Source organism: Euprymna scolopes, chromosome 39 (genome assembly GCF_053919585.1).
Source record: "Euprymna scolopes isolate OS-2025 chromosome 39, ASM5391958v1, whole genome shotgun sequence".
NCBI classification, from domain to species: Eukaryota; Metazoa; Mollusca; class Cephalopoda; order Sepiida; family Sepiolidae; genus Euprymna; species Euprymna scolopes.
In genome coordinates, this window is record NC_136520.1 from 14,019,853 (window position 1) to 14,029,655 (window position 9,803).

General features: G+C 32.4%; 1 protein-coding gene across 13 annotated transcripts in view; it reads right to left on the reverse strand.

The window, feature by feature from the left end:
- The window catches only part of LOC145263650 (5-hydroxytryptamine receptor-like), a 1,538,699-nt gene that overhangs the window by 1,106,428 nt on the left and 422,468 nt on the right, over positions 1-9,803 (reverse strand). For all 13 annotated transcript variants that reach the window (XM_080120518.1, XM_080120520.1, XM_080120516.1 and 10 more), the window contains one exon: positions 2,682-2,704. The gene's annotated coding sequence lies outside the window, so the exon portion shown is untranslated. The remainder of the gene's footprint in view (positions 1-2,681; positions 2,705-9,803) is intronic.

Here is a 9,803-nt window from a genome sequence, read left to right on the forward strand (position 1 = left end):
AAAAATGAAGGCGAAGTTCGAATTAAAAGATAACATCACCCCGGTTTTTAAAAAGAAACACAGCATGCCATTTGCCTCCATACAAAAAATTGACGAGGAGCAAGATAGACTCGTCAAGGCAGGAATACTGACCCAAGTCGACTACAGTGAGTGAGCTGCCCCCACTGTATACGTAAAGAAAAAAAATCAATGGATATTAGAGTCTGTGCAGACTTCTCGACAGAGTTGAATGCAGCACTAAGGGATCACCGCTACCCGCTACCTAGCCCCGAGGAAGTATTTACGAAACTCAATGGAGGAAATATGTTCTCAAAACTAGATTTAAGCGAAGTATATAGAAGAACTTAAAATACATATTACATATATACATAATAAAAACACACACACACAGATATATATATATATAGAGAGAGAAAGAGATGCGTATATATATACACACACGCGTGTTTGTGTGTATATATATGTGTATATATATATATATATATATATATATATATATATATATATATATATAAAGAGAGAGAGATACGTATGTCATAAATCAGTTTATTATAAGATTTATGACAAAATATTAATATAATACTATTATAATCACACTCCGAAAACCAAAACAGTAATGATTCGTCCTTTGTTCACACGTTTCAAATTTCATTTTCTGATCTAAATCACATACAATAGAGTCTGGCTAAATGCTATTTCTCTTTGATAATGTGCCTAGTTTTGTCTAAGTAAATTATTTACTATAAAATGTGTTCCAAATTTTACCTTGTCAGATTTAATATCTCCATTAGGAAAAAACGCAGCTGAAGGACGTATTTCTTTATTAATCAAATCACATGTAAAAAATAAATAAATTTCGAAATATATTTTAAAATATTGGACCATATTCCAAACAAATAAAAAAATTACATTTTATTAAATTTTCATTATTTTATTAAATATATTTAGAATTTACTTGGTGTGTATATATATATATATATATATATATATATATATATATATATATATATACACTTTTTCTCTGCGGCCTTTATCTTTGTTACAAAGTTGTGATGTAGCTAGTTAGTTCAACTATATTCAGTAAGTATTATTTGGTATTTGTTCTTTAAAATTGTCGGATTTTTACGTGTTTTCTTGTTCCAGCTCGTTGGCCTAGGGTTATTCACTTATTTACAGCGCAGACACTATAATACACGTTTTCATTTAAGGAGCTTCTCAGAAACTGCAGGTTTTTTGATAACCGATCTTTCAAGACTAAGATCAATAGTCATCTACAGTTTTTTTTAATGAACTAAAACAGCCAAAATATATGCTAAGACATCTAATAAAGTTCAAATTCATAAACGAAAAGTGTATTTTGTTTTCCTTTAATTCCATGTTATTTTTTCAAATTAAAATTACTTTAATTTGCTAGCCTCTACCTGTAACACGATCTTTATCACAAGAATGGATTTTTCTTTTCACGTCATGGTGACGTTTCTGGGCAAACAACCGGCTTTCAAGGTGTTACACACGGTAAAGCGATAGGCACATTTTCTTTAGATCAAGTCTTTATAAGAGGTATTGTCCATCTGCTTGACGGGTTTTCTCTTTGAGTTCTCGGTGTCATTCGACCTCATTAATTCTCTTCTAAGGGTTAACTATCTGGGCAAGAACTTCAGTAATAAAAGTTAATGCTGCATGAAACAAGTGAAAAAAACATCTGTTGAAAAAAAATATATATGCATTCTTATTTTGCATTCAAAAGTATAACCAAGTCGACTTTAAAATATTCCACGGTCTCCCGATACGAGCTGCTCACCTTTTTCTGTCATAATGGCGACAAGAGGAAGGAGGGAGAGGAAGAAGGAAAGACAAATAGAAGATTCTATTTTTTTTATAACCAACGTTTTGTTACTCACTTGACTCCAAATAAAATGAATGTATCTCGTCTCCAGGAAGCACTTTGGTTTGACAAGATTCAAGGATTGACTTTCATTCCCAACCTGAAGTTGAAGACTTATATCAAATCTATAGACAAAGTTATTGGAAAAATTGATGTATCATTCTACCGTGTCAGAAAATATATTGCCCATACGTAATTCTGTCACCTGTATAAATGGAAAAATAGAACACTGTTGCCACATCGAGGGAGGGGTGACAGAGAGCACCCTTTCGTGGCCTGACAGGGTTCAAAACCGGTCTCGAAAGCTAATACTTTATGGTTGTCTTCTTTGATACATTTTCCTTACAAAAGAGCGGTTCCATATCAGGCTATGATCTTTGGCGATTTTCATGGTAAGTGCTCGATGAACTTTTAATTTATGGCCCCTCTGCAAAACATTCACGACAAGTATTCGCCTGGCTACAACCACTAACAGCAAATTTTACCACTTGTGTTTATATATGAAAGCAAATCCCACGCACACAGATTATTTCCTAGCATAATTCGCATGGTAAACTTTGTACCGGAGGCCTGTCTTTAAGCTGACTGCAACACCATCTCTTCAATTACCATGTAAATAAATTCTACACAATTTTCATCACAAATGATCATTACGTTATTGTCTCAATGACGCCCGTACACTCATTAAATATTATCGTCGAGTGGCATTAAGGCTATAATAAATTTTGGCACACGTTTAAAAGCAAATAAGCATATAAAAATGAAGAGACTAAAATAATAGAAAAACATCACCTACCTGAATAATTCTTCCTTTATCACCTGAAAAAGATGAAATTTATTTCAGTCATGGAATCAAAAAAGAAGATATTTCTTACGTTTCTCAATTTTTGAGATTAAGGTTGATTATTTGTATTATTTTGAATACTTTGGACTAGTATTCTCACCTTGAATGTCATTTTCACATTTCCATTCTTTGAACTACTGTCCTTATCTTGAATCTGATTTTGACAACGTTTCGATGGATGTCACATCCAATCTCCTTCAGGTGTATCTTGTCGAACTCGGGAATCTGGACGGAATTTCGAACGGAACCTTCTTACTTACTTCATGGTCGTAGCATGCTCTTGTGCGGCCAGCAGCATAAAGGTATAGAGTGATTTGTAATTGCATTTTTAGGTCAACTACATTAAATATTGATATTACATCGTTGGAAACGCTGCGGAAATAACATTCACAATGAGATTAGTAGTTCGAAGAATTCAAATAATACGATGATATGTTTTGCATTCTTGGGATTATTCTGACGACTGTTTTCATTTTGAATATTATTTTCACTACACTTCAACCTATGTAATCTGTGACCTTGTTCAGGTTTACATAAAACTGCGACGCAATAATAGCAGTTGTTGTTAATAGCCAGTTTTAAGTTGGAATCTGTTTTGGGGTAAGATCACCTAAGTTAAGCTACGTTGAGTTTTGTCAAAAACTAGACAACAGTTTGAAAATATCAGGTGCTGTACTAAGGAAGGTGCCACTTCAATGCAAAGAACTGCAAAACCCAACGTGGTAATGTCCCCTGACCGGGATAATCATGCGACTGGGGTCGGCTTGTGAAAATGATGTCCACATGAAACTTTCTCTTTTGCTAAAGTCACTACAACACGCTTTATGTTAATACCCTGGACTGGTTTCTATATGAACAATGCTTTTGTAACTATGAATTTAAAGTTTAATGACATTTTTACTGTATATTTAATTTATAAAACTGCAAGTTGAAAGTGCAGGATAGTTACAAAACGACTTCCCCTCTCATGGTAAAACTGTTTTTCTAAATAATAAAATAATTATTTGAGAACGATCCGTATTCTGTATAGTTACCGGCCATCTTCCGTAGTTTAACAGTTAAATCGTTAGTATGGTCGATATTAAGGATACAACTAAGAATAACTTTTGCCGTTTATAGCTGATAGAACGAGAATAAGCTACCTAGTTGAACAAAATTTCGTACAGATTCCAGGATCTGCTAAGATGCTCATAAAGACGATCGGCGATTGGCTGAAACATTGTGAAAACAATAACTAAAATAATACAATTCCATCTTCATCTAAATCTCTCTGGAAAGCGGAGTTCAATAATAGTACAATCATATTGCAAGACGCGCCGAAATAAACAAGTCAAAGGAAGAAACATGAAAATTGGCATTTAATACTGGAAATATTTTCATGTTTGCATGTTTCTAGTGGTTTTTGTGTATTTTTTTAATTTTACTAAGGTATACAAACACACAAAAAGTGCTATTTATATAATAAGCTAGCATGCCGTCCAACGTTGGCCAGTCGTAAAATATGTAAATATGAATTATATTTTAATTAATGCAGAGTTCTTATTTATTATAAACAGAAACACCCTGCATCTTGAACGTAACGTTAATTTCTTAAAATAAAAGGTGAAAAAATATTAAAAATACAGAAGGAAACTAAAACATGTGTATGCAAGTATTATGTTTTCTAAACAGTTAACTAATTGTATGTAAAAAAAATCAAAAAAAAATCATCAAGCTGAAATCGGAACCAAAACTTAAGATGGTGAGTCATGTACGAACACCATTGGCACACCTTGCCACAGTCTTTACAAAGTGTTTTCAAATCTACTTATATTATGAATAAGTAATCTGTCATGTGAGCGACTCATTCATACGCATTCGTGAAACAGTTGGCAAATAGATGAAAATCCAATTTTTGTCTCGTTAGCACAAAATTTTCTGAATAAAAACAAATAAAAAATCTTCACATGTCCCAATACCATATATACCAAATCTAGAGCCTATATATATAAAACTCGCTTTTATAAATATACGTAATAAATAAATTAATACTGAACCATTAAAGAATATTATATATATATATATATACACATATATATATACACATATATATACACACCCAGATATATACACACATACATACACACACATATATATATATATATATGTATATATAAGAAAAATCAATGAAAACGCTTTTTTAATGTTAAGCATGACAGATTGGCGAATATGCTATTTCAAATTAAACTTGGCAGACCAAAGTATCAAAGAGTCGTATTAGTTCTGCTGGAACAACTACATTTTTTCTGTTCTCTATTAGGGACAAATAATTCTATGTTTATGCAGTTTAAGTTTGTGTACATATATTTACAATGTATGCTTTACGAAACTGGAAAATTTCATATTTAGAAAATAGAACGAGTCCATATTCAACTCTACCATGATCTTTTATGATTTCGAAATGATCTGAAAAATTGCTTTATCTTTTGTTTCAGATCAATATAATCGATAATTTTCGAAGCTAGCTCGTAGAGTTATATTTCAAATAAGTGTTTGACGATTAAAAAACTACAATGTATAACGCTTTTATTCATATACTCTTTTGTATTTATTTAGTCCAAACATTACATTTTAAAAAAGGAAAAATAAAATTCTCAATGTGATACTTCCTCAGAAGAGTAAACATTCGCGAAATGGTGTCTTAATAATACGAATCTATAAGACCTCGAAGGAAAATAAGAGTAATACTCTCTGATGTAGCTTCGTTTTCGAGTATACTAGTAGTGGTGGAGAACGTCTAAACCCGGCTTTCCCTGGGCGTAACATTCGTTTAAATATGATATTTTGATTTGTCTAGATTTCGTATATATTATTATTAGGCTTATGACAAGAGAATATTCTTTTCATTGTTGACCCTCGAATATATATGCAACATAGACAAAATCAATCAATGGAGAACAACACTACTCTATCTAAAACATATGAGATATTAACTGATATATACGCCTGAGTCAAAACAATGTAAAGAATATTCTCTTGTCATGGCACTACTTATTATAGACTCGTGATTTCAGAAGTAAAAAAAGAAGAATTTTGATGCAATCAGCTAGAATTGAAAGCGAAACTGTAGCGTTAAAAGCTAATAGCGATACCCCTACCCTAACGTGACATTCATATAGACTGATTAAATATTAAAAATAAACTAAGTTTATTTTACAAAAATTTATAACCATTTATCAATGTTGACCAATTTTTACCTCTTAAAAACTAGTTTTTTACCTAAAAACCCATGAAGTAACAGTCTGTAACTAATCAACTTATATGAAACCATTAGTGACGCTCTTCGACTTTTAGTTTCGGATAGGATAGAGTTTGAAAATATGGAAAGAGACAGACAGAAATATACCTTTTTATATATTAGATGTATAATTGTTGTCATTGTGTGAGAAAGAAATTTGTAAAAATTTGGATGTGGCGCGGTTTTCTCTTCAGCGGAACATTAGTAAAAATAAACATTATATAAAAAAAAAACAGGGCTAAAAAATTAAGGAGGCCAGTTGGCCGAAACGTTGTGAATAAACAAACCAATAAAAAAATGAAAAACAACAACTAATAAAGATGAGAATAATAGTCCGAAATAAAAATAAATTAATATATATAATGCTCATCTCAAAAATGAATGCAAATTAAGGAATAATATATATACCAATCGGTACGGACCCGACTATGGAAGATCAGATAATAAATAAACGTGGATTTATAAGATCAAAGAATCCAATTTTGATCGCCCTTCGGGGCCCCTGGCGCAGTTGATTGATACCTTACATCTACAGTTCCAGATGAGCATTGTCTTAAGATAGCGGTTCTAATCCCACCCAAGCGTGCCAGGGGTTTACTTGGCCAAAATGTGGTTAGACGACAACAACTACGGATGGCAGTGATGGCTTATAATGCAGTTAGGAGATTCGAAGTTCCTATCCGTCGCGGTTACCACCTGACGAAGGCTAGAGGAAGAGTTGGCCGAAACGTTGTGAATAAAACAAACCAATAAAAGATTAAAAACAACAACTAATAAAGATGAGAATAATAGTCCGAAATAAAAATAAATTAATATATATAATGCTCATCTACAAAATGAATTCAAATTAAGGAATAATATATTAAGACCATTGTCGTCGAGGATGTGCTGGACTGAAAGAGTAAGATAAATATTTCCTGTGAGTTTATTATTCATATTTAAATAGCACAATATTAGTTTCTGTGTATTTATAAGTAAGTATTAATTTATCTTATTAGGATTAGTTCTATATTAAAAATACAATGGAGACTATTTTCATAGAAATACAAATAAACTTATATTTTCTACGTGTTATATATTTATCTGTCAAAAACTAATTTTGTGCTACCTACAAAAAATATCGACTTTATCAAAATCTATTTGTTGATTAAATATATTTCTCATTCCGTGGACTTTCTACAGATTCTGCTTGTATAAAATATAAAAATATATACGCAAATACTCATCTGCAACCACATGTGCTACATTGTTTTCGGGAGTAATCAGACTCGGAGATTATCCCTCTGTCAGATACACGAATGAAAACCTAGAGTAAAATCAGCAATTTTAACTTTTGTCTGAACGCCAAAATTATACAACCAACTCAACAACCATGGTGAAAGCAATATACTTAAGATATATGTAAAAAATATAATTAAGATCTATGTAAAAAATATAATAAGGATCTATGTAAAAACGGACAAATCTAGAAGGTTGTCTTATACAGTGTGCATTGGCCCAAATATACGAAAATAAGAATTATATTTTACAACTTAATTATAATTTTCTTAAAGAGCCCGTGTTAACAATAAAATGACAATAACAATACTACAATAAATTTATTTAATTCGTGTATACACACACATTAATAAAATTTAATTTTTCTGCCGGTCATATGATTGGAATTAAACTATATCTATATGTTTATATACAGACTACAATACCAAAATATTTAAACGCCCAAAATGAATGATTCGTCACTGTTACTAGAGGTAAGCGGTTCGAATGTGGTTTATATTTATTTTAATTTAGTGTATTGCAACGGGTTTTATTTGTGTCTAAATTTACAGAGGTCTTTTAGCGGAGCGGGATTTATTCCGCATTAGAAAACGGAAGTTTGTTAAACTTTCTCCTGGTGGCGAGATAAGTAGATACGTAAAAAAAACACGTCCGGATAAAGTATTTTTCTGGAAAATGATTGAACACAAATCAAACGAAAAAGACAGGTATAAGATATTTCTTGGCGTCATTAAAGAAGTGTATTTCATGCAGCACAGAACTTCTTCGATTACTCGGTTTCAACCTGCCACAATGTCGACTCGTGTTTGACAAGTCAAGAGAGAGAGAGAGAGAGATAGAGATAGAGAGAGAGAGAGAGTGGGTGTGATATATAGAGAAAGAGGGAGAGAGCACGAATGAATGAAAAAGAAAGAAAAGAGGGAGATAAAATAAAAAGAGAAAGAGAGAGAGAGAGAGAAAAGAATATAAAAATTCCATTCTTTAAATTAAAGTATTGCCCGTCTTTGAGATTTACCGATATTCTGCGAGAGAAGGCTTAACATTAACAAGGAATGCAGATAAAATGGAAAATGATGAAAATAGGAAAAAAAAAGATGAATGCAGACGGAATCAAAGTCTAATCAAAATATCGGTTTCATCATAAAAATCAGCCGTAAACGATTGGAAGATGAGGTTTTTAAACAACTTTTCAGAGTTAAACTTTTCGTAATATAGGCCAAGAGAGACTTAACCCGCTTAACATATCGCTGCCAGCAAGAAAGATAACACGCATACGCGCACACGGCAATCTAAGCAGACAACATTATTAGCGACATAAAGGATTTTAATGACATACAGACAGGCATTAAGTTATATATACATCATATTAGTTTTATTTTCTTTCTATTTTCTTATCATTTTCTTCTAGCTAGACATGGACTCTCTTACCCGGTGCAAGGAATTAGCACGATATCTATATATCTATAAAAGTGGAAATATCTGTGTGCGTCTGTGTACATTTCCCTACCAAATTACTCTGCCAATTTTCGATCTAGAAACCTACGATTTGACATAAGGAGTATTGAGATTTGGGATAATCTTTTTAATCGCTTTTCGGCCAGTAATTTCGCTGCCCTTTGAACACTCTACCAAACCCCTCCGCCAATTTCAGGTCGAAACACTTCAAATTTTAAATGTAGGTTTCTTGGAGATGGAACGAACTTTTTAATTTGATTTGAGGCTAAAAAGTAAATGTTAAGAGGTAAAATTTGAGGTCAAAGAAAAAAATGACCTCTGCGGTATCTACCAAATTACTCAGCCATTTTCTGGTCGAAACATTTGAAATTTTACATAAAGGGTATTCAGAAGTACGGCAAGCTTTTTGATCGGTTGTGGTAGACAACTTGAGCTGCTAAGTGGCCCAAGTTAAAAAGATGTCACCTTTATAGTGTCGAGAAAACTACTCAAACAATTTTGCGTCAAAACATTTGAAATTTATACATAAAGGGTATTCAGCCATGCGGCAAGCATTTTAATCACTTTGGTGGCGAATATTTGGCTGCGGAAAGGTCAAAGTTGAAAGAGTTGACCTTTGCAAATTCTACCAAATTCTTCCGCCAATTATGCATCTTAAACTTGAAATTGTAGATGTAGGTAACTTTGACATGGGTAAAACCTTTATTTAGATTTGAGACCAAGATAATAGATATTAAGAGATCAAAATTGGGGTCAAAGTGTAAAAAAAATGACCGCTGTTGTCTCTTCGAAATTACTCACGCAAACTGTTGTCTAAATATTTGAAATCTATCATAAAGTATATTCACACGTATGGCAAGTTATAAACAGTACATAGCGCCCGAGCAAAGCCGAGCTGAACTGCTAATATTATAATATAGTTGTATACACCCGGCGTTGCCAGGTTAAAAAATATAGCTTGGCGAAGTGTTTAGTCACACTCTATTTAAGTTACGCCGATTATTTTAAGTTCTTACAATTTTCGAGAAAGCGGATCATATGTTTAGTTATTGAAACATAAACCC